This window comes from Populus euphratica, unplaced genomic scaffold (assembly GCF_000495115.2).
Source record: "Populus euphratica unplaced genomic scaffold, PopEup_1.0 scaffold1238.1, whole genome shotgun sequence".
NCBI classification, from domain to species: Eukaryota; Viridiplantae; Streptophyta; class Magnoliopsida; order Malpighiales; family Salicaceae; genus Populus; species Populus euphratica.
Genome location: NW_011501105.1, coordinates 1 through 9,629, shown reverse-complemented (window position 1 = coordinate 9,629; position 9,629 = coordinate 1).

The following is a 9,629-nucleotide window of genomic DNA, read 5'->3' as shown; positions in this document are numbered from 1 at the left end:
TAGCCCAATAAGCTTTATGTTCAAGTTCCACAGGCAAGTGATAAGGTTTTCCATAGACTAGTCTATAAGGTGACATACCTAATGATGTTTTATAAGCAGTTCAATAAGCCCAAAGTGCATCATTAAGTCTTAAAGACCAGTCTTTCCTATTAGGGTTCACTGTTTTCTCCAAAATATGTTTGATCTCCCTATTAGCAATCTCTACTTGTCCACTTGTTTGAGGGTGATAAGGGGTGGCAACTTTGTGTGTGATTCCATATTTCTTCATTAAAGACTCAAATGGCTTGTTGCAGAAATGTGTTCCACCATCACTTATTATGGCTCGAGGGACTCCAAATCGACTCAAAATATTTTCTTTCAAAAACTTTATCACTATTTTGTGATCATTGTTTCGACTTGGAATTGCCTCTATCCATTTTGAAACATAATCTACTGCGACTAATATGTATAAGAAACCAAATGATGGAGGGAATGGGCCCATGAAATCTATACCCCAACAGTCAAAGATCTCAATGACAATAATAGGGTTTAAAGGCATCATGTGACGTTTTGAAATAGATCCCAACTTTTGACAATTTTCACAAGACTTGCAGAATGTATGTGAGTCTTTGAACATGGTGGGCCAGTAAAATCCACTTTGTAAGATTTTTGCAGTTGTCTTTCTTGATGAGAAATGGCCCCCACATGCCTCAGAATGACAAAATTTAATGACACTACTTACCTCATTATCAGGAATGCATCTTCGAAATATTTGATCAGGACAATATTTGAATAAATAAGGATCATCCCAATAAAAGTTCTTCACTTCGTTCAAAAACTTTCTTTTATCTTGGGTATTCCAATGAGCTGGCAATTGTCCTGAAACAAGAAAATTGACAATATTAGCAAACCAAGGCATTGTAGAGACAGAAAGTAAAGATTCATCAGGAAAGTAGTCATCGATTGGTGTGATGTCAGTTTTCGAATCTGTTGTCAATCTTGACAAGTGATCTGCGACAACATTTTCGCTGCCTTTCTTATCTTTGATTGTGATATCAAATTCTTGAAGTAATAAAATCCACCGCACCAATCTAGCCTTGGAATCTTTCTTAGAAAGAAGATATTTCAATGCTGCATGATCACTAAAAACAACAACAGGTGAGCCAACAAGATAAGATCTGAATTTTTCACATGCAAATACTACTGCAAGTAATTCTTTTTCAGTGGTGGTATAATTCATTTGAGCACTATTTAAAGTTTTACTTGCATAGTAAATTACATAAGGTTTCTTATCTTTTCTTTGTCCCAAAACAGCACCTACAGCATAATCACTAGCATCACACATTATTTCAAAAGGTAATGACCAATCGAGAGGTTGAATGATAGGAGCACAAGTAAGCAAGTTTTTAAGTTTAACAAAGGCTTCTTCATAATGTTCAGTCCATTCAAAAATAGTATCCTTTGTTAGAAGGTTACTTAAAGGCTTAGATATTACACTAAAATCTTTGATGAACCTTCTATAAAAACCAGCATGTCCCAGGAATGATCTAACATCTTTAAGAGATTTTGGTGTTGGCAAGTTTGCAATTAACTCAATTTTAGATTTGTCAACCTCAATTCCTTTTGATGAAACAATGTGACCAAGTACAATGCCGTTTGTTACCATAAAATGACATTTTTCCCAATTCAGCACAAGATTATTCTCTTCACACCTGGTTAAAACCTTTCCTAAATTAGTCAAACAATCATCAAATGAATCGCCAAAAACAGAAAAATCATCCATGAAAATCTCAAGAAAATGTTCAACCATATCGCTAAATATACTAAGCATGCATCTTTGAAATGTGGCTGGTGCATTACATAATCCAAAAGGCATCCTTCGATATGCAAAAGTACCAAATGGACATCTGAAAGTAGTCTTTTCTTGATCTTCCAATGCAATTTCAATTTGGTTGTAACCCGAATAGCCATCTAGGAAATAATAAAATTCATGACCTGCAACTCTTTCTAGGATTTGATCCATGAAAGGTAAAGGAAAATGATCTTTTCTAGTCATTGAATTAAGTTTCCTATAGTCAATGCACATGCGCCAACCAGTAACAGTTCTAGTGGGAATTAACTCATTGTTCTCATTTGTTATCACAGTGACTCCAGACTTCTTAGGTACAACTTGGGTAGGACTTACCCATTTGCTGTTAGAAATAGGATAAATGATTTCATTATCTAGAAGCTTAATGACTTCATTTTTCACTACTTCTTTCATATTAGGATTTAGCCTTCGTTGCATTTCTCTAGAGGGTTTAGCATTTTCCTCTAAATAAATTCTGTGTGTACAAATCAAAGGACTAATTCCTTTTATATCAGCTATGGTCCATCCTAATGCTTTTTTGTGCATTTTCAGAGTTTGTAATAACTTACCTTCTTGATGTGCATTAAGTTTGGAAGAGATTATTACCGGAAAAGTTTCATTTTCTCCCAAAAATGAGTATTTGAGATTGGATGGCAACGGCTTCAAATCAGGTTTTGGTGGTTGAACACTTGAAGGTATGGACTTAATTGGTTGTGGTGGCAATTCCTCAATTTGTGGCCTCCAATTACTTGTCTTTGATTCTTCCTGAAAATAAATCATTTCCAAATCATCAGATTCATCAATCTCAATTTCATTGGAAGTGGTTGGAAATTGATCATGAATTAATTTTTCAGTAAAGTCCACTTCCTGTAAATCATTATCATCTCTTTGATCATAAACTAATTCGTCAATATGATCTACTTCTTGTAAATCATTATCATCTCCAGGTTGCTTGCAAATGTTGAAAATATTCATCTCCAATGTCATGTTTCCAAATGATAGCTTCATCAGTCCATTCCTACAATTAATCAATGCATTAGAAGTTGCAAGAAATGGACATCCTAAAATAACAGGAAATGAATTACATACTTCAACAGGTTGTGTGTCCAAGACAATAAAATCCATAGGATAAATGAATTTATCGACTTGTACTAACACATCTTCAATTATTCCTCTAGGCACTTTTATAGATCTATCGTGAATTTATCGACTTGTACTAACACATCTTCAATTATTCCTCTAGGCACTTTTACAGATCTATCGGCAAGTAAAAGAGATATAGAAGTTGGTTTTAACTCACCTAGATTGAGACTTTGAAAAACTGAATATGGAAGTAAATTCACACTAGCACCAAGATCAAGTAAGGCTCTTTCAATTTTATGCTCTCCAATAAAGCAAGAAATTGTAGGACAACCAGGGTCTTTATATTTCAAAGCATTATTGTTTTGAAGAATAGCACTTACTTGTTCGGCTAGAAAGGCTTTCTTTTTCACATTCAGTTTCCTCTTCACAGTGCAGAGATCTTTCAAAAATTTAGCATATGAAGGAACCTGTTTAATTGCATAGATCTTTCAAAAATTTAGCATAGGAAGGAACCTGTTTAATTGCATCCAGCAAAGGTATATTGATCCTTACCTGTTTGAAAATTTCATAAATTTCAGAGTTGTGATTGACTTTCCTTTGTTTGGTCATGGCTTGAGGAAATGGAAGTGCTGGTGGTGAATCAGTCGTTTCTTTGCAATTTTCAGATTCAACCCCTTCCTTACCCTCAGAGATTGATTCATCATCTTTCTCATAAGGTTCAAGAGAGGGTTTTTCAATAACCTTACCACTGCGCAGAGTAGTGACTGATTTGACTTGATCCATGTGTTGGCTTCCGGAACTACTTGCATTTGCATTGTATTGCCCTTTGGGATTTTGTTGTGTTTGAGATGGAAACTTACCTTTCTCTTGGAAACTGAGAGCAGATGTTAATTTAGCAAGAGTATCTTTAAAATCTGTCATGTTTTGAACAAGTTGAGTATTGATTGTCTCTTGCTTTTCAATGAATGCATGCAATGTTTCCTCAAGATTTCTTCTAGGAGGTGGAGCATAAGGAGGTGCATATCCATGAGAATTTTAGAAATTATGGTGTGCTTGAAACGGTGGTTGTGAAGTTTGTGCATTGTTGTTCTCACTCTTCCAACTGAAATTTGGGTGATTTCTCCAACCAGGGTTGTATGTTTGGGAGTATTGGTTATGGTTGGCCCTTTGGAAATTGTTTAAAGCATGGGCTTGTTCATGGAGACATTCTTTAAAAGAAGGCAAGGTTGGACAATCATTGGTTGAGTGTTCATTTGTTTTGGCTTGTTCATGGAGACATTCCTTAAAAGAAGGCAAGGTTGGACAATCGTTGGTTGAGTGTTCATTTGTTTCACAGATTTGACACACAATGTTTTCAACAGATTTTAATTGACTACTCTTTTTTAATTCTAGTGCCTCGACTTTTCTAGCTAAAGATGCAAACTTGGCTTGAAGGTCATGATCTTCCCTAAGGTACATACCTCCACTAGATGTATGAGGTTGAGTTTTACTCAGTGCCTCATAAGTACCCGTAGTGTCCCAATTTTGAGCATTTTCAGCTAACAAGTCTAAGTACTCCATTGCTTCATCATGGTCTTTATCTTCAAAAGTTCCATTGCACATCAATTCAACCATTTGCCTATCTTTAGGTGTTAACCCTTCATAGAAATGTGAAACCAATCTCCATGTTTCAAAACCATGATGGGGGCAAGTACTAAGCAAATCTCGATACCTATCCCAACATTGGTAAAATGTTTCTCCTGGTTTTTGAGTGAAAGTGGTGATTTGTCTCTTGAAAGAGTTTGTTCTATGAGATGGGAAAAACTTCTTTAAAAATTGTTGTTGCATTTCATCCCAAGCACGAATGGATCCTGGTCTTAAATTTTGTAGCCATGCTTTAACTTTATCCTTTAATGAAAAAGGAAAAGGCTTTAATCTGATGGTGTTCATGCTACAATTTAAATTATTATATGTGTTGCAGACCTCCTCAAATTCCCTTAAATGCAAGTATGGATTTTCCAATTCTAAGCCATGAAAAGAAGGTAAAAGTTGAATAATACCTGGTTTAAAATTAAAATGAGATGCATCGGGAGGAAAAACTATGCATGATGGTGCACTTGTTCTTGTGGGATTCATGTGGTCTCTAAGTGTTCTAGTACGGTTATTCTCATTATTCTCATTTTGAAGTGATTGATTATCTTCTTCGGCCATATTTTCTGAAAATGATGAGGATATCCTACAAAGTCTACCACTTGATGTACGTGACCACACTCTCATGCACGTGTAGGAATAAAATAAAAAAAAGAAGAAGAAAGCAAAAGAAGGAGGAAGAAAACAAAATAAAAAGAAACAAAAGAAAAGAAACAAAGTTATATACAAGAAAAGTGAAAAGAGAAAGTAAAATAAATACTATAATTTATACAAGAACTTACCTCCCCGGCAACGGCGCCAAAAACTTGACACGACTAAAAGATTGATGTCTTCTCCCAAGTGCAGGAGTGTCGAAGTAATAAATAACCCGGCAAGACCGGGGTCGAACCACAGGGAGGTTAATTGTACAAATTATAAATAACAATAATACAACAATAACAATAATAACAACAATAATAATAATAACAATAATAGTAATAGTAATAGTAATAGTAATAATAATAATACTAATAATAATAATAATAATAATAATAATAATAGTAATAGTAGTAGTAGAGTAGTACTAATAATAATAATAATAATAATACTAGTAGTAGTAGTAGTATTAGTAATAATAATAATAATAAAGAAAGAGAAGAAGAAGAAGATGATGATGATGAGAACTTGGAGATGGAATATTAATGTAAGGATTAAACAATAATAATAACAAATGTCAAGGTTAGAGGTTCCACTAATGGTATATCAAACAAGTATAGTATAAACTCTTATTATTGAATTGGAAACCACACACAAAGGAGGTTCCAATCAGATTATATATTGTTAACATGATTACATTAGTCATCTTATTCAATTAATGCTAATACTTGTAAATCTCGTCAAGCATTCATGATTATAACTTATGTTAACAATAAATCAAGTTCCTTTCATAGCTCAGGTGTCGGTTATACCATACATTATGGGCTATGAAAGTGCCAAGCATTTGTTGTACCAAGTGTTATACAACATAAATCAAGATTAGTCATTTAACAAGCAAAGTATTAAAGAGTGAACAAGATAACAAATATAAAACATGTTAGTATCAAACATTAAAGTCCATATTAAGTTTACATTATACTTATTCTTACACCATTAGTGTAACCTTTTCACCTTGACATAATTAACTTAGCTAGACATAATGAAAGAAAGCAAAATAGATAAACAAAATAAGAACATAAAAGTTAACTAAGTAAAGGAAAGGAAATGAAAGGCATAAACTTGATATTAATGAAAGTAAAGCATAAACATTATAAAAAATACAAAGAGAGAAAGGAAGAGCATGATCTTGATCTGGAAACCAAGATGCCTAAATGCATGGCAAATGTCTCCTTTTATAGGCCAAAATTGGGAACTATTGATTTGATGACTAATTGATAAGTGGGTGGCCAACTTTTGACTTGGTAACAATCCTTATCTTCTTTTGTCTGCCCAAAAAGTCATTGATAACGTCAAAACTGGAGCCAAGTGCAAACATGAAAGTTGTAGGCAATTGTCTCAGCTTTCTTGTGTAAACAATTCAGCTCATTTGGACTTCTAGAACTCCAGATATGGCCAAAATACCGAACAGTGCTCGGGTTGGAAGACAGATTCAGGCTTCTTTGTTGTTGCTACAATTTGGACTTGATAATGGCTTTTTTAGATCTTGGGCTCCATATAAAAGTTGTAGGCCTATGTCTTACCTTTCTATCCATATAAATTGGACCTAAATCTGAGATCTGTAGATCCAGATATAACCCAATTACCGAACAGTGTTCCGGTTTGGATTGCACCGACATCTCTTCTCTAAGTTTGACCATCTCTTTATCCATGCAATTTAAGTTCTTCAAGTCATCAATCAATCCTTTCATTTATGTGATAGACCTGCATTAAAAATAGACATTTACCACAAATTATAGGTATCTTATATTATTAGATACATTATTATAAAACAATATTTACCACAAATTAAAGGTATCTTGTATTATTAGATATATTATTATAAAATATGCTTTGGTTAAGGAGTTATTGATACTTCAAGTGCAAAATGATGATATAAAACCATGATAAAAATGCACTTTTAAGTACTAATCAATACTCTTGCAAAATTAACATCTATTCTCAGTTTCCAAGAGAAAGGTAAGTTTCCATCTCAACCACAACAAAATCCTAAGGGGCAATACAATGCAAATGCAAGTAGTTCCAGAAGCCAACACATGGATCAAGTCAAATCAGTCACTAATCTACGCAGTGGTAAGGTTATTGAAAAACCCTCTCTTGAACCTTATGAGAAAGATGATAAGTCAATTTCTAAGGGAAAGGAAGGGGTTGAATCTGAAAATTGCAAAGAAACGACTGATTCTCCGCCAGCACTTCTATTTTCTCATGCCATGACCAATCAGGAAGAAATCGAGGATGAAAAAGGCATCGAAAAGGTTGATGGGAATCTTTTATCAAAAGTGACAATAGATTCGACACCCGACATCACACCAATCGATGATTACTTTCCTGATGAATCTCTACTTTCTCTTAATTCAATGCCTTGGTTTGCTAAAAATATCAATTTTCTTACTTCAGGATTTTTGCCAGCTCACTGGAGTATTGAAGACAAAAGAAAATTTTTGAGCAACGAGCAAAATTTTTGTTGGGATGACCCTTACTTATTCAATTATTGTCCTGATCAACTATTTCAAAAATGCATTTTCGACAATGAGGTAAGTAATTTCATTAAATTTTGTCACTCTAAGGCATGTGGGGATCAAAGAGGATTGTAGAAATCTTACAAAGTGGATTTTCCTGGCCAACCATATTCAAGGAGTCACATGCATTTTGCAAAAACTGTGAAAATTATCAAAAGGTGGGATTTATTTCAAAACACAGAGAGTCTTTAGATAATCTTCTATTGACTCTTAAGTCTCATCATAATCAAGATAAGCATCGTGCAATTCATAACTTAGGAACCCATTTTCATAAAGAACATGCTTGGCATAGTCTTGGGAATCTGACTAAAAAAAGACCCTGTTTGCCAGTTTTTAAGAAAACTGGATGGGAAGCCTATCCCCGACCCATAGAGGGCGTTTAAGTCATTCTTGGACGTAAAACCAAGGGAAGATGTGAGCCACAATCACAACTGCGATTTGAGTCTTAGCTTAAAATTTGTGTCTTTTCTTTTTATTAATAACATAATATTTGTGTTTTGTCATTTCTTATTTTTGTTTCAGTGTGTTTCAGGTTTGTTAATGTTCATTATTTCAGGTGATATCTTCTATACTCTATCTTTCTACCTTAGAACATTGAGGACAATGTCTCGTTTTGGTTGGGGGGAGAGGGTAGTAGTTGATAAAAAAAAAATTGTTTTTCATTTCATAAAGCATGTGCATAATTGTTGTTACTAGGATGACAGAGTAAATGAGCTCTTTTGTTAAAGTGACTCTTGAGACGCATCTTAGTGACCATTCTTAACAAGGTCTATTATAATACTTCCTGAAATATTCAGGTTTACAAACTCTCGTATTGTTACCACTTAATTCTGCTCATATACTTATTTAACATGTATTCTTAAACCTTAATTTACACACACACACACACTTTAACATATGTTTGTGGGTTGCATATTGGATTATTACATTATTTATGTTCTTTTGTTAAAGGTAACAACTAAGGGAAAGGGAAGAAAAAAAAAACATGAAAAAAAAATAAAAAAAAAGAAAAAAAAAGAAAAGAAAAAAATGATGATAATAAAAATGTAGATAAATTTGGTTTCGTAGCCTCCCTAACCTAAGTAATTAAGCCCGAAGGGGTGTTTTAACACCTAATACCCTAAAGTCAACTGACTTGGGAGCTATTGGCCCAACGCTTGTTACATGGGTTGAGGAGAAAAGCTTAAGGAAATCAAACATTGCACTATCTACATATCAGTATCTGCGACCCGAGTTATTAAGCTCGTAGGGGTGTCTTAACACCTAATGCCCTAAGACCAACTGGTCTGGGAGTCATTAGCTGAAAGCTCGTTACATGGGTTAAAGATGCATGATGTTTTTAAATTATATGTATATATATTTAAAAAAAAAAGAAAAAAAAAAAGAAGAAAGAAAGAAAAAAAGACAAAAATAATAATCCCAGCCCAAGGAAGTTAACCTTAAACATTAGAACAAAAATTTTGTTTTCTTCCAAGAAAAGCCCCATAATTATGTGTTGATACATTGAGCACAAAAGAAAGGTTTATTAATATCTTGTTAAGAGGTATTGAGCATATATATAAATTTAATGAGAGTTTGTTTATCTAGATAGATTAATGGAAGTTAAATGATGAATACCTTGCTTTGTGAAATTTGCAAATTTGTTTTCTATTTTAACACTTTGATTACTAGGGACTAGTAATAAGCTGGTTGGGGGGGTGTGATTAGTACTTAAAAGTGCATTTTTATCATGGGTTTATATCATCATTTTGCACTTGAAGTATCAATAACTCCTTAACTAAAGCATGTTTTATAATAATATATCTAATAATATAAGATACCTTTAATTTATGGTAAATGTTCATTTTAAATGCAGGCCTATATCATAAATGTAAGTC